Raw genomic sequence first — 25,631 nt, 5'->3', positions numbered from 1 at the left:
CAGGAGATACCCAGGTTATACCAGCTGTATATATAGAATTACATAGAGGAGATACCCAGGTTATACCAGCTGTATATATAGAATTACATAGAGGAGGTACCCCAGTTATACCGGCATGGTCTACATTTGATACCTTCTATGTACTATTGTTGTGAAATTGGATTCTGGGCTCCCCCGGTGGCCACTTGTGGAATTGTACTTGTGTGCATCATCCCCTCTGTTCACCTGCTCCTATCAGGATGTGGGAGTCGCTATATAACCTTGCTCCTCTGTCAGTTTCATGCCGGTCAACAATGTAATCAGAAGCCTTTCTGTGCATGTTCCTGCTACTGGACAACTCCCAGCTAAGTTGGACTTTTGTCCTTGTGTGTTTTTGCATTTTGTTCCTGTTCACAGCTGCTGTTTCGTTACTGTGTCTGGAAAGCTCTTGTGAGCGGAAATTGCCACTCTGGTGTTATGAGTTAATGCTAGAGTCTTAAAGTAATTTCTGGATGGTGTTTTGATAGGGTTTTCTGCTGACCATGAAAGTGCCCTTTCTGTCCTGCTATCTAGTAAGCGGACCTCGATTTTTGCTAAACCTATTTTCATACTACGTTTGTCATTTCATCTAAAATCACCGCCAATATATGTGGGGGCCTCTGTCTGCCTTTTGGGAAAATTTCTCTAGAGGTGAGCCAGGACTGTCTTTTCCTCTGCTAGGATTAGGTAGTTCTCCGGCTGGCGCTGGGCATCTAGGGATAAAAAAACGTAGGCATGCTACCCGGCCACTTCTAGTTGTGCGGCAGGTTTAGTTCATGGTCAGTATAGTTTCCATCTTCCAAGAGCTAGTTCTCATATATGCTGGGCTATGTTCTCTCGCCATTGAGAATCATGACAGTTTGACCGGCCAAAAAAAAGGGTTAAATTACTGGCTGAGAAAGGAGAGAAAAAAGAAGTCTGCTACAATTTTTTTTTTTTTTTTTTTCCTCTAGTTCTGAGTGTGCTCTTAATTGAATCACTTGCTAGTCTGCCTATACTGCAGCCTTCCTCTCTTTCTCTCCTTCTAATCCTTGAATGGCTCTGTGTTCACCTGTTTCAAATGGATCTTCAGAGTGTAGCTACAGGTTTGAATAATCTCGCCACAAAGGTACAAAATTTGCAAGATTTTGTTGTTCATGCACCTATGTCTGAGCCTAGAATTCCTTTGCCTGAATTCTTCTCGGGGAATAGATCTCACTTTCAAAATTTTAAAAATAATTGCAAATTGTTTTTGTCCCTGAAGTCTCGCTCTGCCGGAGACCCTGCACAGCAGGTCAGGATTGTAATTTCCTTGCTCCGGGGCGACCCTCAAGACTGGGCTTTTGCATTGGCACCAGGGGATCCTGCGTTGCTCAATGTGGATGCGTTTTTTCTGGCCTTGGGGTTGCTTTATGAGGAACCTCATTTAGAGCTTCAGGCGGAAAAGGCCTTGATGTCCTTGTCTCAGGGGCAAGATGAAGCTGAAATATACTGCCAAAAATTCCGCAAATGGTCTGTGCTTACTCAGTGGAATGAGTGCGCCCTGGCGGCGATTTTCAGAGAAGGTCTCTCTGATGCCATTAAGGATGTTATGGTGGGGTTCCCTGTGCCTGCGAGTCTGAATGAGTCCATGACGATGGCTATTCAGATCGATAGGCGTCTGCGGGAGCGCAAACCTGTGCACCATTTGGCGGTGTCTACTGAGAAAACGCCAGAAAATATGCAATGTGATAGAATTCTGTCCAGAAGCGAGCGGCAGAATTTTAGACGAAAAAATGGGTTGTGCTTCTATTGTGGTGATTCAACTCATGTTATATCAGCATGCTTTAAGCGTACTAAGAAGCCTGACAAGTCTGTTTCAATTAGCACTTTACAGTCTAAGTTTATTCTATCTGTGACCCTGATTTGTTCTTTGTCATCTATTACCGCGGACGCCTATGTCGACTCTGGCGCTGCTTTGAGTCTTATGGATTGGTCCTTTGCCAAACGCTGTGGGTATGATTTGGAGCCATTGGAGGCTCCGATACCTCTGAAAGGGATTGACTCCACCCCATTGGCTAGTAATAAACCACAATACTGGACACAAGTGACTATGCGTGTTAATCCGGATCACCAGGAGGTTATTCACTTTCTGGTGCTGTATAATCTACATGATGTTTTGGTGCTGGGATTGCCATGGCTGCAATCTCATAACCCAGTCCTCGACTGGAGAGCTATGTCTGTGTTAAGCTGGGGATGTAAAGGAACTCATGGGGACGTACCTTTGGTTTCCATTTCATCATCTATTCCCTCTGAGATTCCTGAATTCTTGTCTGACTTTCGTGACGTTTTTGAAGAACCCAAGGTTGGTTCACTACCTCCGCACCGGGAGTGCGATTGTGCCATAGACTCGATCCCGGGTAGTAAATACCCTAAGGGTCGTTTATTTAATCTGTCTGTGCCTGAACACGCGGCTATGCGAGAATATATAAAGGAGTCCTTGGAAAAGGGACATATTCGTCCTTCGTCATCTCCCTTAGGAGCCGGTTTTTTCTTTGTGTCTAAGAAAGACGGCTCTTTGAGGCCGTGTATTGATTATCGACTTTTGAATAAAATCACGGTTAAATATCAATATCCGTTACCACTGCTTACTGATTTGTTTGCTCGTATAAAGGGGGCCAAGTGGTTCTCTAAGATTGATCTCCGTGGGGCGTATAATTTGGTGCGAATCAAGCAGGGGGATGAGTGGAAAACCGCATTTAATACGCCCGAGGGCCATTTTGAGTATTTGGTGATGCCTTTTGGTCTTTCAAATGCCCCTTCAGTCTTCCAGTCCTTTATGCATGACATTTTCCGCGATTATTTGGATAAATTTATGATTGTGTATCTGGATGATATTCTGATTTTTTCGGATGACTGGGACTCTCATGTCCAGCAGGTCAGGAGGGTTTTTCAGGTTTTGCGGTCTAATTCCTTGTGTGTGAAGGGTTCTAAGTGTGTTTTTGGGGTTCAAAAGATTTCCTTCTTGGGATACATTTTTTCCCCCTCTTCCATCGAGATGGATCCTGTCAAGGTTCAGGCTATTGGTGATTGGACGCAACCCTCTTCTCTTAAGAGTCTTCAGAAATTTTTGGGCTTTGCTAACTTTTATCGTCGATTTATTGCTGGTTTTTCTGATGTTGTAAAACCATTGACTGATTTGACTAAGAAGGGTGCTGATGTTGCTGATTGGTCCCCTGATGCTGTGGAGGCCTTTCGGGAGCTCAAGCGCCGCTTTTCTTCCGCCCCAGTGTTGCGTCAGCCTGATGTTGCTCTTCCTTTTCAGGTTGAGGTCGACGCTTCTGAAATCGGAGCTGGGGCGGTGTTGTCGCAGAGAAGTTCCGACTGCTCCATGATGAGACCTTGTGCTTTTTTTTCCCGTAAATTTTCGCCCGCCGAGCGGAATTATGATATTGGGAATCGGGAGCTTTTGGCCATGAAGTGGGCTTTTGAGGAGTGGCGTCACTGGCTTGAGGGGGCCAGACATCAGATGGTGGTATTGACTGACCACAAAAATTTAATTTACCTTGAGTCTGCCAGGCGCCTGAATCCTAGACAGGCGCGCTGGTCGTTGTTTTTCTCTCGGTTTAATTTTGTGGTGTCTTACCTACCGGGTTCTAAGAATGTTAAGGCGGATGCCCTTTCTAGGAGTTTTGAGCCTGACTCCCCTGGTAATTCTGAGCCCACAGGTATCCTTAAAGATGGAGTGATATTGTCTGCCGTTTCTCCAGACCTGCGGCGGGCCTTGCAGGAGTTTCAGGCGGATAGACCTGATCGTTGCCCACCTGGTAGACTGTTTGTTCCTGATGATTGGACCAGTAGAGTCATCTCTGAGGTTCATTCTTCTGCGTTGGCAGGTCATCCTGGAATCTTTGGTACCAGGGATTTGGTGGCAAGGTCCTTCTGGTGGCCTTCCCTGTCACGAGATGTGCGAGGCTTTGTGCAGTCTTGTGACGTTTGTGCTCGGGCCAAGCCTTGTTGTTCTCGGGCTAGTGGATTGTTGTTACCCTTGCCTATCCCGAAGAGGCCTTGGACGCACATCTCGATGGATTTTATTTCGGATCTGCCTGTTTCTCAGAAGATGTCTGTCATCTGGGTGGTGTGTGACCGTTTCTCTAAGATGGTCCATCTGGTTCCCTTGCCTAAGTTGCCTTCTTCTTCCGAGTTGGTTCCTCTGTTTTTTCAAAATGTTGTTCGTTTGCATGGTATTCCGGAGAATATCGTTTCTGACAGAGGGACCCAATTCGTGTCTAGATTTTGGCGGGCATTCTGTGCTAGGATGGGCATAGATTTGTCTTTTTCGTCTGCTTTCCATCCTCAGACTAATGGCCAGACCGAGCGGACTAATCAGACCTTGGAGACATATTTGAGGTGTTTTGTGTCTGCGGATCAGGATGATTGGGTTGCTTTTTTGCCTTTGGCGGAGTTCGCCCTCAATAATCGGGCCAGCTCTGCCACCTTGGTGTCCCCGTTTTTCTGTAATTCGGGGTTTCATCCTCGATTTTCCTCCGGTCAAGTGGAATCTTCGGATTGTCCTGGAGTGGATGCTGTGGTGGAGAGGTTGCATCAGATTTGGGGGCAGGTGGTGGACAATTTGAAGTTGTCCCAGGAGAAGACTCAGCTTTTTGCCAACCGCCGTCGTCGTGTTGGTCCTCGGCTTTGTGTTGGGGACTTGGTGTGGTTGTCTTCTCGTTTTGTCCCTATGAGGGTTTCTTCTCCTAAGTTTAAGCCTCGGTTCATCGGCCCGTACAAGATATTGGAGATTCTTAACCCTGTGTCCTTCCGTTTGGACCTCCCTGCATCCTTTTCGATTCATAATGTTTTTCATCGGTCATTGTTGCGCAGGTATGAGGTACCGGCTGTGCCTTCCGTTGAGCCTCCTGCTCCAGTGTTGGTTGAGGGTGAGTTGGAGTACGTTGTGGAAAAGATCTTGGACTCTCGTGTTTCCAGACGGAAACTCCAGTATCTGGTCAAATGGAAGGGATACGGTCAGGAGGATAATTCTTGGGTCACTGCCTCTGATGTTCATGCCTCCGATCTTGTCCGTGCCTTTCATAGGGCTCATCCTGATCGCCCTGGTGGTTCTGGTGAGGGTTCGGTGCCCCCTCCTTGAGGGGGGGGGGTACTGTTGTGAAATTGGATTCTGGGCTCCCCCGGTGGCCACTTGTGGAATTGTACTTGTGTGCATCATCCCCTCTGTTCACCTGCTCCTATCAGGATGTGGGAGTCGCTATATAACCTTGCTCCTCTGTCAGTTTCATGCCGGTCAACAATGTAATCAGAAGCCTTTCTGTGCATGTTCCTGCTACTAGACAACTCCCAGCTAAGTTGGACTTTTGTCCTTGTGTATTTTTGCATTTTGTTCCTGTTCACAGCTGCTGTTTCGTTACTGTGTCTGGAAAGCTCTTGTGAGCGGAAATTGCCACTCTGGTGTTATGAGTTAATGCTAGAGTCTTAAAGTAATTTCTGGATGGTGTTTTGATAGGGTTTTCTGCTGACCATGAAAGTGCCCTTTCTGTCTTCCTGCTATCTAGTAAGCGGACCTCGATTTTTGCTAAACCTATTTTCATACTACGTTTGTCATTTCATCTAAAATCACCGCCAATATATGTGGGGGCCTCTGTCTGCCTTTTGGGAAAATTTCTCTAGAGGTGAGCCAGGACTGTCTTTTCCTCTGCTAGGATTAGGTAGTTCTCCGGCTGGCGCTGGGCATCTAGGGATAAAAAAACGTAGGCATGCTACCCGGCCACTTCTAGTTGTGCGGCAGGTTTAGTTCATGGTCAGTATAGTTTCCATCTTCCAAGAGCTAGTTCTCATATATGCTGGGCTATGTTCTCTCGCCATTGAGAATCATGACATACTATGTTCTGAGCAGAATCGTCATTATCTAAATACAGGATAATGTCATATTTTACTGTCTTGCGTAAAACTCTAAATGCAGCGCCACAAGCGTCATCAGGGGCTCTGCCCTCCAGACATAGGGCCGCCAGTGTCAGGATGGAAGTATCTATATGTCTAATCATTGCTACATTGTGTCACTGAGGAGTAGAGAACATGGGCAGAGCGGGCGCTCGTCAGACACTCACTAAACATTTCTGGTGCCAGCAGAGCCGGTGACCGAAAGAGACACCAATAACATGGCATGCTTCACACTGTAAATATTTCTGCAGCCAACGTAAGACCCCTATCAGGAGACCACCCAGGACATTTCATACCGCACAGGTCAACATACTGCAAAAACAGTCATTTCAGGGCTTTACAATTGGAGAGGTATTTATGTCTTTGGTAAACACAGGAAAAGTTTTCAGATTTTATATACTAATTAAACAGATTCAGACAAATAGGATGAAGGCTGATAAGGGGGCAATGAGAGTCCCCGGAGTAATGATCCCAATACATAGGGGCAGAGCCGCTCCACTGAAGATGAGGAATGTTTTTATACTGGGAATGTAGGTGTTTATGTGAAAACTGAGAGCCGTATAAGAGGTTATAGAAAATATACTGTCACAGAAACACTCCGCAGTACGTCCTGCACACCACCCCACGTGGAGGAATGGGCAGGTATAAGAAAGAATATCAATTTATTGACCTCCAGGAAGTAGAAAATAAAATATCCAATGTGCATTATAGTAGTTATATTCTTGTACATAGGGGCAGTATTATAGTAGTTATATTCTTGTACATAGGGAGCAGTATTATAGTAGTTATATTCTTGTACATAGAGGCAGTATTATAGTAGTTATATTCTTGTACATAGAGGGAGTATTATAGTAGTTATATTCTTATACATAGGGAGCAGTATTATAGTAGTTATATTCTTGTCCATAGAGGCAGTATTATAGTAGTTATATTCTTGTACATAGGGGCAGTATTATAGTAGTTATATTCTTGTCCATAGAGGGAGTATTATAGTAGTTATATTCTTATACATAGAGAGCAGTATTATAGTAGTTATATTTTTGTCCAAAGAGGAAGTATTATAGTAGTTATATTCTTGTACATAGAGGCAGTGTTATAGTAGTTATATTCTTGTCCATAGGGGCTGTATTATAGTAGTTATATTCTTGTACATCGGAGCAGTATTATAGTAGTTTTATTCTTGTATATAGGGTCAGTATTATAGCAGTAATATTCTTGTACATAGGAGCAGTATTATAGTAGTTATATTCTTGTCCATAGGGGCAGTATTATAGTTGTTATATTCTTGTACATAGAGGCTGTATTATAGTAGTTATATTCTTGTACATAGGAGCAGTATTATAGTAGTTATATTCTTGTCCATAGGGGGCAGTATTATAGTAGTTATATTCCTGTACATAGGAGCAGTATTATAGTAGTTATATTCCTGTACATAGGAGCAGTATTATAGTAGTTATATTCCTGTACATGGGGCAGTATTATAGTAGTTATATTCTTGTACATAGGGGCAGTATTATAGTAGTTATATTCTTGTACATAGAAGCAGCATTATAGTAGTTATATTCTTGTCCATAGAGGGAGTATTATAGTAGTTATATTCTTGTACATAGGAGCAGTATTATAGTAGTTATATTCTTGCACATAGCAGTATTATAGTAGTTATATTCTTGTCCATAGAGGGAGTATTATAGTAGTTATATTCTTGTACATAGGAGCAGTATTATAGTAGATATATTCTGTACATATGGACAATATTATAGTAGTTATATTCTTGTACATAGGGGCAGTATTATAGTAGTTATATTCTGTACATATGGATAATATTATAGTAGTTATATTCCTGTACATAGGGGAAGTATTATAGTAGTTATATTCTTGTACATAGGAGCAGTATTATAGTAGTTATATTCTGGTACATAGGGCAGTATTGTAGTAGTTATATTCTTGTACATAGGCGGCAGTATTATAGTAGTTATATTCTTGTACATAGCAGCAGTATTATAGTAGCTATATTCCTGTACATAGGAGCAGTATTATAGTAGTTATATTCTTGTACATAGGAGCAGTATTATAGTAGTTATATTCCAGTACATAGGGGGCAGTATTATAGTAGTTATATTCTAGTCGATAGGGGGAGTATTATAGTAGTTATATTCCTGTACATAGGGGGCAGTATTATAGTAGTTATATTCTTGTCCATAGGGGCAGTATTATAGTAGTTATATTCCTGTAGATAGGGGCAGTATTGTAGTAGTTATATTCTTGTATATAGGAGCAGTATTATAGTAGTTATATTCTTGTATATAGGAGCAGTATTATAGTAGTTATAGTCTTGTACATAGAGGTAGTATTATAGTAGTTATATTCTTGTACATAGCGGCAGTATTATAGTAGCTATATTCTTGTACATAGGAGCAGTATTATAGTAGTTATATGCTTGTACATAAGAGCAGTATTATAGTAGTTATATTCTTGTACATAGGAGCAGTATTATAGTAGCTATATTCCTGTACATAGGAGCAGTATTATAGTAGTTATATTCTTGTACATAGGAGCAGTATTATAGTAGTTATATTCCTGTACATAGGGGGCAGTATTATAGTAGTTATATTCTTGTCGATAGGGGGAGTATTATAGTAGTTATATTCCTGTACATAGGGGGCAGTATTATAGTAGTTATATTCTTGTCCATAGGGGCAGTATTATAGTAGTTATATTCCTGTACATAGGGGCAGTATTGTAGTAGTTATATTCTTGTATATAGGAGCAGTATTATAGTAGTTATATTCTTGTACATAGGCAGCAGTATTATAGTAGTTATATTCTTGTATATAGGAGCAGTATTATAGTAGTTATAGTCTTGTACATAGAGGTAGTATTATAGTAGTTATATTCTTGTACATTGCGGCAGTATTATAGTAGTTATATTCTTGTACATAGGAGCAGTATTATAGTAGTTATATGCTTGTACATAAGAGCAGTATTATAGTAGTTATATTCTTGTACATAGGAGCAGTATTATAGTAGCTATATTCCTGTACATAGGAGCAGTATTATAGTAGTTATATTCTTGTACATAGGAGCAGTATTATAGTAGTTATATTCCTGTACATAGGGGGCAGTATTATAGTAGTTATATTCTTGTCGATAGGGGGAGTATTATAGTAGTTATATTCCTGTACATAGGGGGCAGTATTATAGTAGTTATATTCTTGTCCATAGGGGCAGTATTATAGTAGTTATATTCCTGTACATAGGGGCAGTATTGTAGTAGTTATATTCTTGTATATAGGAGCAGTATTATAGTAGTTATATTCTTGTACATAGGGAGCAGTATTATAGTAGTTATATTCTTGTATATAGGAGCAGTATTATAGTAGTTATAGTCTTGTACATAGAGGTAGTATTATAGTAGTTATATTCTTGTACATAGGAGCAGTATTATAGTAGTTATATGCTTGTACATAAGAGCAGTATTATAGTAGTTATATTCTTGTACATAGGAGCAGTATTATAGTAGCTATACTCTTGTACATAGGGGCAGTATTATACTAGTTATATTCTTGTACATACGAGCAGTATTATAGTAGTTATATTATTGTACATACGGGGCAGTATTATAGTAGTTATATTCTTGCACATAGGAGCAGTATTATAGTAGTTATATTCTTGTACATAGGGGCAGTATTATAGTAGTTATATTCTTGTACATAGGAGCAGTATTATAGTAGTTATATTCTTATACATACGGGACAGTATTATAGTAGTTATTTTCTTGTCCATAGGGGGCAGTATTATAGTAGTTATATTCTTGTACATAGGAGCAGTATTATAGTAGTTATATTCTTATACATACGGGACAGTATTATAGTAGTTATTTTCTTGTCCATAGGGGGCAGTATTATAGTAGTTATATTCTTGTACATAGGAGCAGTATTATAGTAGTTATATTCTTGTACATAGGAGCTTCTCATGTACAACTTTATTTTGTTATTAAAAATTGCAGGACTGTACAATACGAGCCCTTTTCAGCTCGTGTCCCACAATTTCCTTATAGAAATATTCACGATTGAACAGTGGAATAATGTGTCGTTCTGTAACCTCTGATTGTACATGAATCCTCAGAATTGTAAAATTATGCGGTATATGTCGGTGCTATATAAAGATTATTATTATAGTTTTTTGCTTTAGAACATCAGTGTTGTATAAATCTCCATCCTATAACCATATTTACTATCTTTTCCACCCTCTAGCTTCATCTTTGCACCTTTGGAATAGATAAATGTAGAGATTGTTACTAGTTGAAAGAATTAAAGGATTAACATTAGGGGAAAAGAAATCTTTGGTTCCATTCCCATCGTGTCATGTGACTGGACTGAATCGGAAGAGGGTCTTGGGGTCTCTGGACACGTCCAGGCAATTTTTCTATTCATTCTTCTAACATTGATTGAGATAATGATGAACAAAAATCCTTGAAGTCAACATCATTCATCCGATCCTCTCATCTCTCCCCACCAGGCTCAGAAAACTTCCCCCCATGTAATGACTCCCTGATCTGACAAGGAAAGACAACTTAATCCTATTATCAGAGCTGGCTGGGGGCAAGAATGTCAGAATCATTCCTGTCAGGTATCATCAGTCGTCAACCTTACTAAGCTCTCAGCCTGTAATCCAGATCCATACTGACATGCAGAAAGTACAATGGTCCAGAACGTCCACTGATCCACCATACTTTACACAGCTAACTATCGAGTCATCTATCATATTACCATGGAATCAATGGTGCTATATAAATAAATAATAATAATAATTACCACACCAAAGGAGTTCTCCAATATTTCTTCTATGAAGAATAATTACTGCCTTATGAGAAGTTCTGAAACTTTCCAATATACTTTGTGCTACATCTCCTCCACAGGCTCCAGATCTTTGCTTGCTTGCTGGCTGTGAATGGACACGGTTTTAATTGCACATACATAACACTTCTTACAACCGAGGATTTGTGATAATGGTAACCAGTTAAAACCATCCTCCTTGAGCTAAGTACATTAGTAGCTCAGCTTGCTGTCAGTGAATAAAACATTCTTGGGTGAAAACCAGTGTGTATGTATTCTTTGTACAATTGTGTCTAGTCTAGGCAGGGTCGGACTGACCCACCGGAGGGAGGATCGGAGGATTTTCCGGTGGGCCCAGTCACTGGCACTTGCTGGAAAAGCGAAGTGTGTCAGCGATCATGTGAGTCACCCGCCAGGACAGGGTACTCGGTACGGGGTCCGGTCGGCTATTAAAGGGGATGTCACGGTGGCTGCGACCCGGTCCGTGGCCCTGGGACTCACTGTAAAAGGGAACGGTCTTTAAAGGGAAATTGTGAATAAGTCTGTTCTGATGCCACCTGTGGTGTTCGGTCAATAGGGGGACCAACGTTGCTTTAAAGGGGTCCTCTGTAGGATGTTGTTGTAGCAATGATGGTGACGCTTCCCACAAGTGAAGCGGGGTCCCCAGGGGTCCTAGAGTGTATGGTGATAATGGTGTTTGCTGGTCAATGAGAAAAGGACACAACTTGTAAAGTCTTTACCTGGTTTACTGTAGTTGGCAGGCCACAGTCCAGGGTACCGGCAACAGGTACATTAGGAGTCCAGGCAGCCCGGAAACAAGTGGAATCCCCTTGGCAAGTCAGGTTGGGAGCCTTCCACTGCACGCTTGCTATAGTCCCTTGATATCTGTAATGTCCTAACAAGGTCCTGGTTCTTTCCCCTGTCCTGGGACAGGTACCTGTATGGTAGGCAGCTTGAGACGTTCCTTCTGGGGTCTCTGCACGGTGACTCCAGGCTCCAGGGTGCTGCTGTACCACAGGCTTAATTTGGGCAATACACTTGTAGTTCTGTGCCCTCCGGTTCTGCTAGGTGTCCTACAGTTCCACTCTAGCCTTGGGCTCCCGGTACCCGGTTTCTGCGCTTTGGCTCCTCGGAGGCCTACTTGCAGCCTCCTTGAGCCCTAGAATCTCTCCTCTGCTCCTTTCCTGTCTGCTCTCCAGACTGTCTGATCCAAACAAAACTAGCTCCTCCTCCAGACCAGGATCTTTATACAGGGAAGCTGCCCTAAAACAGGGTTTTGAGCTCCCCCTCCTGGCCTGGATTCAGAAGGTGTTGTGTGTGTGATTTACCTACCAAAGAGATCCCTCTTGTTTCCAGGCATAGCACTACCCTCACCGAGAGGAAGGCAGCACTACTGTTTTACCCGAACTCCTGGGGTGCCACACATGCGTACACCGCTCTCCCGGGTTGTCTAACTCTGGGAGTAGCAGTGACATAAAAAGATATCAGGCTGTTCTGTCCCTTACAAAAAGTGAACGTCAGTCTTCAGTGGGCGAGTGTGTCAATAGAGATGCGCGTACTGTTCTCCCGGGTTGTCTAACGCTGGGAGTAGCAGAGAGCAGTATGTAGCATTAGTGAACCTGGGGGAGCAGTGTGCCCATGACTGCTGACACTCGCCTGCTGAAGACTGCCGTTCACTATTTGTAAGGGACAGAACCTGATGACTTTTTATGTCACCGCTACTCCCAGAGTTAGACAACCCGGGAGATCACCGACACACTTTCCTGTTACAGCAGGTGCCAGTTCCTGGGCCCACCGGAGATTCCTCGGTCCTCCGATGGGCCAGTCCTGATGTCTTTTTATCACCGCTCTTCCCTGCGTTGAACAAGCAGTGTGAATGGTGCTGCTGTTAATACAGCTAGCACTGCGTCTAGGCATTGGGCCATTAGATGATTATAGCAGGATATGGCCAATTTGTGCAGGGTCAGGGGTCTTCATGTTTGTGGACATCTTAAAAGAAAAGTGTGTGACCAGGGGACATAGAAGCAGAGTTGGGTTTCTTGACCTGATCACTAGTGTTTACTATCTCCCTGTAACACAGACCCTGGACCTAAACTACCTCCTATCAACACAATTTCCATTATCCCATATAGAGACATAATGCATAGGGAGCTTTCAAACAATGCTTTAAATGCAGTGTGATTCCTTTAAATAGGTATGTGGTGGGGGTCCAAGCTGATGGGGACCCTCCAATCTCCACATGACTTGCGATAAGATAAATATATAAGTAATTTCCCTTTAATTAGCAGCACTTGCTCATTACAGAACAGTCCATGCTCCACAACATTGTTTCAATGACATCTGTTTACTTCGTCCAAACAAACTTTATTGAAAAAAACAACATTTATACAAAGGCGTCCAAGAGCGTTTATAGGATGGAGCGGAACAATAAACAGTCAGAGGAAACAGCTGCGGCTCGATGGACGGATTCTGCAGATCTGTCCTGACACATGTGCAGAGATCGAAGCTTCCTTCCACGCCTCGCCCTCCTTCACAATATCATTAGAATAACAGCGCCGACCTCTCGCCTTACCTAAATCATCTTTCTCATCCTCTGGAGAATAGGTTTCGTAAAGGCGTAGAGCCAATTTCTGATGAGCGCGGTGACATCATGCACCTCTTCCAATGCAGAAAATTTAAAGTTTTGGAAGCCGATGACTCCAAGAAAATATCACATGGTTTGAATTTGGGCCTGTTCAGTGTGTCAGACGCTTGGAGCCAATGCATAAAGCAACACAGGTCCTTCTGCTCCTTTAAGCTTTCGAGTCATATTAGTATCAGTTTTGCGATTTTTTTGTATTGACTTTTTTTGTGATTTTTTTTTCATTATTATGGAATGTAAATAAAGGTGAAATGACAAGAAGTCCATTAAAACGATATGTCTGCCACCCCGCTGATAGGAATATTTCTCCCATATTGAAGTAATCAGACTTTCCTGGAGTCCAAAACATTCACTAACCATTTACCACCCTGCCCGGTGATATTACAGGATAGGAACGCTGTCAGAGCCGACTTGGTGAAAGTCCAGTTTGGGTGGACAGTCAAGATGAAATTCAATCTGCCATATAAGATCCAAATGACCCCAGGAAAGGTAAATGTCATGGTACCCGCTCTGGCATGGTACCCCATAATCGCTAGATAAGTCATTTTAATCTCCTTATATTGGAAACTAGGTGGGTAAAAAGTTTTACAAAATGGAAATGGTTTCTTTTTCACCTTCCAGCAAACTGTAGCTGCCCTCTGTTCTCAAAATACTCAAGATGGAGAGGAGGGAGATGAAGCTGCAGAATTTAATTCACAGAGGTGAAGGGTAAAAGGAGCAGCACGGGGAAACCTCTATTTGCTCAGAGCAGATATCACAGGAGAAAACACAAAGACCACATTCCTGCTTTCTCGTCTTCCTGTCACTGGAGCAAGTGAGCAGGAACATAGGTTTAACAATAAGGAACGGGGTCCGTCCGAATGAAAAATCAATAAGACGACCCCCCTCTCACCTACCATTTTGCCATTTATCATACTTGCGTGGCCACTAACGGTACAGGGATTGGCATGCTTGACTGCTGCAGCCAACCAGCAACTACTGACTTGCTGCAGCGGTGGCGTTGTGTCCTGAACATTGCACCACTGCAGCCAGTCAGTAGGAGCTGACTGAAAGCAGTGGTCACCTGACACCCCTCAGCAGAAAAGGAAGTGATGAGAATTTGTGGATATTTATATTCTAAGACCCCCGATAAGAACATTTGTAGAATGACCCCTGTAAGTTATTCCATCAGTGTAACCTCACTGTACAGTCCATGACACTTTATTCCTTGAGCACCCATCTCCCGCAGTGTTACTTCTGCACACTAGACCATTGCAGGTAGTTTAATCATCTTTTGGAGCAGGATATATATTTTCACTTGGTAATTTGGCAGAATTGTCCTAGGGACAGGTCCAGTTCCAAGCAGTGAACCAGAGACAGAAGTAAAGGCCCCGTCTCACATAGCGAGATCGCTAGCGAGATCGCTGCTGAGTCACAAGTTTTGTGACGCAACAGCGACCTCCATAGCGATCTCGCTATGTGTGACACGTACCAGCGATCAGGCCCCTGCTGCGAGATCGCTGGTCGTGTCGGAATGGCCTGGACCTTTTTTTGGTCGTTGAGGCCCCGCTGACATCGCTGAATCGGTGTGTGTGACACCGATCCAGCGATGTCTTCACTGGTAACCAGGGTAAATATCGGGTTACTAAGCGCAGGGCCGCGCTTAGTAACCCGATGTTTACCCTGGTTACCAGCGTAAATGTAAAAAAAAACAAACAGTACATACTCGCCTTCTGATGTCCGTCAGGTCCCTTGCCGTCTGCTTCCTGCTCTCACTGACTGCCGGCCGTACAGCGAGAAGTGAGAGCACAGCAGTGACGTCACCGCTGCGCTCTGCTCTCAGTGTACGGCCGGGAGTCAGTGAGAGCAGGAAGCAGACGGCAAGGGACCTGGACACCGAAAGGCGAGTATGTAGTGTTTGTTTTTTTTGGTAACCAGGGTAAACATCGGGTTACTAAGCGCGGCCCTGCGCTTAGTAACCCGATGTTTACCCTGGTTACCCGGGTGCTGCAGGGGGACTTCGGCATCGTTGAAGACAGTTTCAACGATGCCGAAGTCGTTCCCCTGATCGTTGGTCGCTGGGGAGAGCTGTCTGTGTGACAGCTCCCCAGCGACCACACAGCGACTTACCAACGATCACGGCCAGGTCGTATCGCTGGTCGTGATCGTTGGTAAATCGCTTAGTGAGACGGGGCCTTAACAGACTCTCGCCCAATTATCTAGGAGCACAATCCCTGATCTCTCTGACAATAAGGGACCTAATCCTCAGTCAAAAGCACGTTGCAATCTATTGTTTCCCGGATCTCTTAATCAGCTTCCCGGCTCCTTCTTCTGTTTTCAATACAAATATTCAATTAAAAATGCCAAAAAGGGAGGCAGTAATTGGTTCTCAAAGGCGTCCAGCCCTCCCCACGAATCTCCCCTCCCGAAAAATAAATTTTAATTAAAGGTCTTCTTGGAATCCGCCTAGATACCCGGACTCCCCAGAGGTTGGATATCTGGCAGGAGAACTTATTGGGAACAAATGAATCTGCTTTTAATAAGCACCAGGAATTCACCCCACAATATAGGACGCTCAGTGTTAACTCTTTTAAGTTGTTTTTTTTTTTTCCACTTTGGTGGGAAATGATTTAATTGGGGCGAACACAAAATACCGAACATGTTCAATCCAGGAATGTGTCCTGGACCAGACAATGATAGATGGGGCCGAGTCCCCGATGGCCGGACTGTCAAAATAGGGATATTTTCTTTGTGAAGTCATCAAAAAAATAACTCCTGTGACCTCAGCTGGTCCTGGAACCGGCGAGGATGGAGGAACAATGGCCAAAACAGTAACGTATCCGTAGCAGATAAGAGAATCCATACATAGCATTCACCGGGCAAGAAACAATAAAAGTACTAACACATTATGTGCCCACGTTCAGGATTGTTCGAAGAATTTTCCTGATCAAAACCGGACTCCTTTCGCAGGAAATCCCCTCGCGTTTTTCTCGTGTTTTTTTCCAGAGCGTCCCAATACAATATTATAGCGGCAAATCCACAGATTTTCCGCAAAATTAATGAACATGCTGCGTTTTTTTCCGCAATGCGTTTTTTTGCGGAAAAAAACGCAGCATGGTCACAAAAATTGCAGAATGCATTATGTAAGCGTTTTTAAGCGTTTTTGCAAAAATGCTAAAAAAAAAACGCTAAAAATCCTGAACGTGGGCACATAGCCTAAGTGTCAGTACTTATCACTGTTCAGTATCTGTAGGGATCAATCCCCCAGTAACTATCCATTGCAATCAATCCCCCAATAACTTAAGGGATCAATCCCCCCCAATAACTATCTGTAGAGATCAATTCCTCCAATATCTGTAGGGATCAATCCCCCCAATATCTATAGGGATCAATCCCCCAATAACTAACTATAGGGATCAATCCCCCAATAACTATCTGTAGAGATCAATCCCACCAATATCTATAGGGATCAATCCCCCCAATAACTATAGGTATCAATCCCTCCAATAACTATCTGTAGGGATCAATCCCCCCAATAACTATCTGTAGGGACCAATCCCCCAATAACTATAGGGATCAATCCCCCCAATAACTATCTGTAGGGATCAATCCCCCCAATAACTATCCATAGGGATCAATCCACCAATAACTACATGTATCAATCACCCAATAACTATCCGTAGGGATCAATACCCCCAATAACTATAGGGATCAATCCCCCCAATTACTATCTCTAGGGATCAATCCCCTCCAATAACTATCTGTAGAGATCATTCCCCCCAATAACTATCTGTAGGGCTCAATGCCCCAATATCTATAGGCATCAATCCCCCCAATAACTATCTGTAGGGCTCAATCCCCCAATAACTATCTGTCAGGATCAATCCCCCAATATCTATAGGGATCAATCCCCCCAATAACTATCTGTAGAGATCAATCACCCCAATAACTTTCTGTAGGGATCAAGCCCCCAATATCTACCTGTAGGGATCAATCCCCCAATAACTATCTATAGGCATCAATCACCCCAATAACTATCTGTAGGGATCAATCCCCCAATAACTATAGGCATCAATCATCCCAATAACTATCTGTAGGGATCAATCCCCCAATATCTATCCATAGGGATCAATCCCCCCAATAACTATAGGGATCAATCCCCCCAATTACTATCTCTAGGGATCAATCTCCTCCAATAACTATCTGTAGGTCTCAATCCCCCAATAACTATCTGTAGGGATCAATCCCCCAATATCTATAGGAATCAATCCCCCCAATAACTATCTGTAGGGATCAATCCCCCAATATCTATAGGAATCAATCCCCCCAATAACTATCTGTAGGGACCAATCCCCCAATATCTATAGGCATCAATCTCCCCAATAACTAACTGTAGGAATCCCCCCTATAACTATCTGTAGGGCTCAATCCCCCAATAACTATCTGTCAGGATCAATCCCCCAATATCTATAGGGATTAATCCCCCCAATAACTATCTGTAGAGATCAATCACCCCAATAACTTTCTGTACGGATCAAGCCCCCAATATCTACCTGTAGGGATCAATCCCCCAATAACTATCTATAGGCATCAATCATCCCAATAACTATCTGTAGGGATCAATCCCCCAATATCTATCCATAGGGATCAATCCCCCCAATAACTATAGGGATCAATCCCCCCAATTACTATCTCTAGGGATCAATCTCCTCCAATAACTATCTGTAGGGATCAATCCCCAATAACGATCTGTAGGGATCAATCCCCCAATATCTATAGGAATCAATCCCCCCAATAACTATCTGTAGGGATCAATCCCCCAATATCTATAGGAATCAATCCCCCCAATAACTATCTGTAGGGACCAATCCCCCAATATCTATAGGCATCAATCTCCCCAATAACTAACTGTAGGAATCCCCCCTATAACTATCTGTAGGGCTCAATCCCCCAATAACTATCTGGCAGGATCAATCCCCCAATATCTATAGGGATTAATCCCCCCAATAACTCTGTAGAGATCAATCACCCCAATAACTTTCTGTAGGGATCAAGCCCCCAATATCTACCTGTAGGGATCAATCCCCCAATAACTATCTATAGGCATCAATCACGCCAATAACTATCTGTAGGGATCAATCCCCCAATAACTATAGGCATCAATCATCCCAATAACTATCTGTAGGGATCAATCCCCCAATATCTATCCATAGGGATCAATCCCCCCAATAACTATAGGGATCAATCCCCCCAATTACTATCTCTAGGGATCAATCTCCTCCAATAACTATCTGTAGGGATCAATCCCCAATAACTATCTGTAGGGATCAATCCCTCAATATCTATAGGAATCAATCCCCCCAATAACTATCTGTAGGGATCAATCCCCCAATATCTATAGGAATCAATCCCCCCAATAACTATCTGTAGGGATCAATCCCCCAATATCTATAGGAATCAATCCCCCCAATAACTATCTGTAGGGACCAATCCCCCAATAACTATCTATAGGCATCAATCATCCCAATAACTATCTGTAGGGATCAATCCCCCAATATCTATAGGCATCCATCCCCCCAATAACTATCCATAGGGATCAATCCCCCCAATAACAATAGGGATCAATCCCCCCAATTACTATCTCTAGGGATCAATCCCCTCCAATAACTATCTGTAGGGATCAATCCCCCAATAACTATCTGTAGGGACCAATCCCCCCAATAACTATCTGTAGGGACCAATCCCCCCAATAACTATCTGTAGGGACCAATCCCCCCAATAACTATCTGTAGGGACCAATCCCCCCAATAACTATCTGTAGGGACCAATCCCCCAATAACCATCTGTAGGGATCAATCCCCCCAATAACTATCTGTAGAGATCAATCCCCCAATAACTATCTGTAGGGATCAATCCCCCAATAACTATCTATAGGCATCTATAGGTATTTTCTGAATGTGATCTAATTTTGTGTAAGAGGGGCATCATATTGTGCGTGGGGGCACTATATTGTGTGTGGAGGGTACTGTTGGGGCATCATACAGTGCACACTGCAATAGATTTCTTTTTTCCGGTCTTTCAGTATTGGAAGTTACGGCACCAGCTATGATGTCATATAAACGGCTCAGGCACCGAAATGGTTAAAGTCTCCTGTTCATCATTTATGGCCATTTTCAGTCCTAATAAATATCGGTAATGAGCCGTCCACCCGCCGTACCCCACAGTAATCCCGTAAAAGCAATTGGCCGTAATAATCTATATTCCTTGAGTAGAGGTCCAATGCCGGCTATTCCTGGGATCGACTGTGACTAATGTAATGAGGGGCAAATTCAAGCCCCGTAATGAAGACACGTAGTGACAGGCTGGTCACCCATTTACCGTTATCCCCTCGTCTACCCTAATCATTCCGGACAGCTCTCTGCTCATTAATCTCAGAAAATAATGAGAATATTGAATGTGACTGAGTATTTGTGAAGGCCGAGCACAAATCAAAGGGACTGACCTCATTTGGGGAGGTAATAGGAGGATGAAAATATGTCCTAATTGACCTCATTAGGACAGTGCAATGTACCGCGGATCCTGCATAACAAGCTCTTGTCATTGGTTAGGAAGATGTCTGTGAAAAGATCTTAAAGGACTTAAGTGTCTCAGAAGAGTCTGTCTGCCATGTCTGCGGTCACTGGCAATGGGTCAGACTGTTAGCACCATCCGCCATATCACCGCCATACTGTAGTGAGGGTGCGCAACATGTGTCCAGGTCTGTATGATGTCCTATCACAGCTGAGCTGGGGGCTAGAAGTGTCCTTCCCAAAGCCAATCAGAGGGAAAATACAGCCCCCCTCCTAAAAGTACCATGCAGTCACCAAATATCAGCCCCCTACTAACAGGTCAACACGGCCCTCTGTTAATAGTACCATATGGCCTTATGGGAAATATGCAAATGCATGTAGAAAAGCCGCGGAGACACCATCACGTGTTTCTCAATGCAAGCAATGAATAGCCAGGTCTTTCACCGGGAAGGAACAACCACGGGAAGGGCAGCATCCAATAAAGGAAAACCACCTATGCCAAAACATGGTATCCATCCACAGACAGCTGTTTCGGGGTATTTGCCCCTCATCAGTGTGGAGTAGAAAACTGGCTATTAGGAGCAGTGCCTAGTGAAAAGGCTATAAACATAAGGATGAATGACCTCGGGGAGATCAAAACATCCAACACCGCGGAGACACCATCACGTGTTTCTCAACGCAGTGATCCAGAACACTGCCCCCATCCCTTATGGGAAATATGCAAATGCATGTAGAAAAGCGTTGAGAAACACGTGATGGTGTCTCCGCGGCTTTTCTACATGCATTTGCATATTTCCCATAAGGGATGGGGGCAGTGTTCTGGATCACTGCGTTGAGAAACACTTGATGGTCTCTCTGCGGTGTTGGATGTTTTGATCTCCCCGAGGTCATTCATCCTTATGTTTATAGCCTTTTCACTAGGCACTGCTCCTAATAGCCAGTTTTCTACTCCACACTGATGAGGGGCAAATACCCCAAAACAGCTGTCTGTGGATGGATACCATGTTTTGGCATAGGTGGTTTTCCGTTATTGGATGCTGCCCTTCCCGTGGTTGTTCCTTCCTGGTGAAAGACCTGGCTATTAATTGCTTGCGTTGAGAAACACGTGATGGTGTCTCCGCGGCTTTTCTACATGCAATAGTACCATATGGTCCCAAGATATCAGCCCCCTACTAACAGGTCAACACAGCCCTCTACTAACAGTGTCACACAGCCCTCTACTAACAGGGCCACACAGCCCTCTATTAATAGTACCACATGGTCCCAAGATATCAGCCCCCTACTAACAGGTCAACACAGCCCTCTACTAACAGTGTCACATAGCCCTCTACTAACAGGGCCACACAGCCCTCTACTAACATGGACACAGCCTCCTCCTAATAGTACCATGCAGTCACCAGATATCAACCCCCTAATAACAGGGCCACACAGCCCTCTATAAATAGTACCATATGGTCACCAGATATGAGCCCCGTACTAACAGTGTCACACAGCCCTCCTACTAAGAGTGCCCCACTGCCCCCTACTAACAACGCCACGCAGCCCCCTTACTAACAGATCCACAAAGCCCCCTACTAACAGGTCCACAATGCCCCCCTACTAACAGGTCCACAATGCCCCCTACTAACAGGGCCACAAAGCCCCCTACTACAGGGCCACACAGCCCCCTACTAAGAGTGTCCCACTGCCCCCTACTAATAAGGCCACAAATCCCCCTACTAACAGTGCCACACAGCCTCTACTACTAACACGGCCACACAGTCCCCCTACTAACAGTGCCATTCAGCCCCGTACTAACAAGGCCACACAGCCCCGTACTAACAAGGCCACAAAGCCCCCCTACTAACAGGGTCACACAGCCCCCTACTACAGGGCCACACAGCCCCCTTACTAACAGGTCCACAAAGCCCCCGACTAACAGTGCCATACAGCCTCTCCTACTAACAAGGCCACACAGCCCCGTACTAACAGGGCCACAGAGCCCCCTACTAATAGGGCCACACAGCCCCCCTACTAATAGGGCCACACAGCCCCCCTACTAGCAGGGACACACAGCCCCCCTACTAACAGGACCACACAGCCCCATACTAACAGGGCCACACAGCCCCCCTACTAATAGGGCCACACAGCCCCCCTACTAATAGGGCCACACAGCCCCCCTATTAGCAGGGCCACACAGCCCCCCTACTAACAGGGCCACACAGCCCCCCTACTAACAGGGCCACACAGCCCCCCTATGCTAAATAACGTAACAGAACAGACATATTTCAGTTCTACTTGTCCAAATGATTGACCATCAAATCTGAAGGACAAGTTAACAAGCGATTCCTGTAGGAAATGTTAATTATAATTCAGGCAGCACTGTGCAGTGCCAAATGGATGACGAAAACCGCAATCAGCCCACCGCAAAGTGGTGCACTACTACCGCTGCCAGTGTACTCTGCGACCTGTCATCTGCGTCTCTCCCTGTCTGCACCAGGCTCAGCAGACGTCTTGTCTTCCTGTCATTTATTTGCTTTCCATCACTGCGATAATTAGGACACCTCCCAGCTAATTGTTTGGTGTCGAAGAAATTAAGCAAAAATCCGTGATCTCATTTATTTGTACATTAATATTGCGAAAAAAACTAAGAAAGAGAGCGAACGTTCAATGGCAAAAAAAAAAGTAGGAAAATGAAATAAATTAGCAAACTGCTGTCAGAAACTTTTGGCCGGGTCCTCGCACCTCCTACAGAGCTGAACCTTGGGAGTATTTACAATTCATTGAAGACGGGCCACACACGGTGATCTACAGCTCAGGATTCCTTAACCTGCTGCTCGCCGGGCCTACTCAGGACCTGGCTCCAAATCCCCGGCTCCGCTGCTCCAGTACTAACGAGTTAAGGAAACCTCGGAATACAAATCCGGGAAGAAGCCACGTGACTGTGTTTGGATACAGATGCCTGTGGATGTATATTTAACAAACCGGAGCTTGGCCTGCTCATGGGCAACGAGTCTGTGCGAAAACCGTGCGAGGAGACAGTGCTGGCAGCTATCACAGCACTGCTCCCCCCGAATTACAGGACTCAGCCGTTACTAAAATTCTGCATTCAGGGGTTAAACGGTTATAATAAGCTGAGGTGGTTTGCAGATATTTTACACCGTGTTCACACATTGAGGCCACAGTGCGTTTTTTGCTGCGATTTTTAAAAACTGACGATGCTAAAAACGCAACACGGTTGCAAAGTGTAAACACAGCCAAGTCTTACCCTCCAATCTGCTGGTGTCAGTCATGTGACTTAAAGGGATGTCCTATACACACCCTATGTCACCGCTGTAGGGCGAGCGGTCCAATGGCTGGGACTGCCACCGATCATGGGAACGCAGTCCCCAAACTCACATGTGTAAATGTAGTGGCCGCGAGCATGTCCAACTGCTGGAGTGTTAGCCGATGTAGGACGAGGGGTCCGATGGCTGGGACTGCCACCGTTTATGGGACGCGGTGCCCAAACTCACATGTGTAAATGTAGTGGCTATGAGCATGTGAGACTTCTGGAGTGTTAGCCGATGTAGGGCGAGGGGTCCAATGACTGGGACTGCCACCAATCATGGGAACATGGTGCCCAAACTCACCTGTGTAAATGTAGTGGTCGTGAGCATGTGCGACCGCTGGAGTGTTAGCTAATGTAGGGCGAGGGGTCCAATGGCTGGGACTGACACCGATCATGGGAACGCGGTCCCCAAACTGTTGTGAATTAGACTTTTTGGCTCCCTCTTGTGGTTACTAGTGATATGACTCTGGGATTGTCTTTCCTCAGTTTGGCACCCACCTGGGTCGTTAGCCCAGGGGTGTTGCTATATAAACTTCCTGGATCCTTAGTCCAGTGCCTGGCATCGTTGTAATCAGATCCTTTCTGTTTGCTCCTGTCTGCTGGTCCTGGTTCGTGCAAAATTAAGCTAAGTCCGGCTTCTTTGTTTTTTGGTTATTTGCTTTGCTTCTATTTTTGTCCAGCTTGTACTAAATGTGATTCCTGACTTTGCTGGAAGCTCTAGGGGGCTGGTGTTCTCCCCCCGGGCCGTTAGACGGTTCGGGGGTTCTTGAATATCCAGCGTGAATATTTTGATAGGGTTTTTGCTGACCATATAAGTCATCTTACTATATTCTGCTATTAGCTAGTGGGCCTCTCTTTGCTAAATACCTAGCTCATTCTTACGTTTGTCTTTTCCTCTTACCTTACCGTTATTATTTGTTGGGGGCTTGTATCCAACTTTTGGGGTCTTTTCTCTGGAGGCAAGAAAGGTCTTTCTTTTCCCTTCTAGGGTTAGTTAGTTCTCCGGCTGGCGCGAGACGTCTAGAACCAACGTAGGCACGTTCCCCGGCTGCTGCTATTTGTGGTGCTAGGATTAGATACAGTGGGGCAAAAAAGTATTTAGTCAGTCAGCAATAGGGCAAGTTCCACCACTTAAAAAGATGAGAGGCGTCTGTAATTTACATCATAGGTAGACCTCAACTATGGGAGACAAACTGAGAAAAAAAATCCAGAAAATCACATTGTCTGTTTTTTTAACATTTTATTTGCATATTATGGTGGAAAATAAGTATTTGGTCAGAAACAAACAATGAAGATTTCTGGCTCTCACAGACCTGTAACTTCTTCTTTAAGAGTCTCCTCTTTCATCCACTCATTACCTGTAGTAATGGCACCTGTTTAAACTTGTTATCAGTATAAAAAGACACCTGTGCACACCCTCAAACAGTCTGACTCCAAACTCCACTATGGTGAAGACCAAAGAGCTGTCAAAGGACACCAGAAACAAAATTGTAGCCCTGCACCAGGCTGGGAAGACTGAATCAGCAATAGCCAACCAGCTTGGAGTGAAGAAATCAACAGTGGGAGCAATAATTAGAAAATGGAAGACATTCAAGGCCACTGATAATCTCCCTCGATCTGGGGCTCCACGCAAAATCCCACCCCGTGGGGTCAGAATGATCACAAGAACGGTGAGCAAAAATCCCAGAACCATGCGGGGGGACCTAGTGAATGAACTGCAGAGAGCTGGGACCAATGTAACAAGGCCTACCATAAGTAACACACTACACCACCATGGACTCAGATCCTGCAGTGCCAGATGTGTCCCACTGCTTAAGCCAGTACATGTCCGGGCCCGTCTGAAGTTTGCTAGAGAGCATTTGGATGATCCAGAGGAGTTTTGGGAGAATGTCCTATGGTCTGATGAAACCAAACTGGAACTGTTTGGTAGAAACACAACTTGTCGTGTTTGGAGGAAAAAGAATACTGAGTTGCATCCATCAAACACCATACTTACTGTAAAGCATGGTGGTGGAAACCTCATGCTTTGGGGCTGTTTCTCTGCAAAGGGGCCAGGACGACTGATCCGGGTACATGAAAGAATGAATGGGGCCATGTATCGTGAGATTTTGAGTGCAAACCTCCTTCCATCAGCAAGGGCATTGAAGATGAAACGTGGCTGGGTCTTTCAACATGACAATGATCCAAAGCACACCGCCAGGGCAACGAAGGAGTGGCTTCGTAAGAAGCATTTCAAGGTCCTGGAGTGGCCTAGCCAGTCTCCAGATCTCAACCCTATAGAAAACCTTTGGAGGGAGTTGAAAGTCCGTGTTGCCAAGCGAAAAGCCAAAAACATCACTGCTCTAGAGGAGATCTGCATGGAG

At 44.3% G+C, this 25,631-nt stretch overlaps 1 long non-coding RNA gene across 1 annotated transcript in view; it reads right to left on the bottom strand.

Moving 5' to 3' along the window:
* Positions 1–10,756: 10,756 nt before the first annotated feature.
* Positions 10,757–25,631, bottom strand: part of LOC143768782 (uncharacterized) — a 53,194-nt gene continuing 38,319 nt past the window's right edge. Inside the window, exon 3 of the long non-coding RNA XR_013214024.1 lies at positions 10,757–10,878. This is a non-coding gene — a long non-coding RNA (uncharacterized LOC143768782). The remainder of the gene's footprint in view (positions 10,879–25,631) is intronic.

Source organism: Ranitomeya variabilis, chromosome 4, assembly GCF_051348905.1.
Source record: "Ranitomeya variabilis isolate aRanVar5 chromosome 4, aRanVar5.hap1, whole genome shotgun sequence".
In the NCBI taxonomy this organism is placed as follows: Eukaryota; Metazoa; Chordata; class Amphibia; order Anura; family Dendrobatidae; genus Ranitomeya; species Ranitomeya variabilis.
This window is presented reverse-complemented; position numbering and strand designations above follow the sequence as displayed.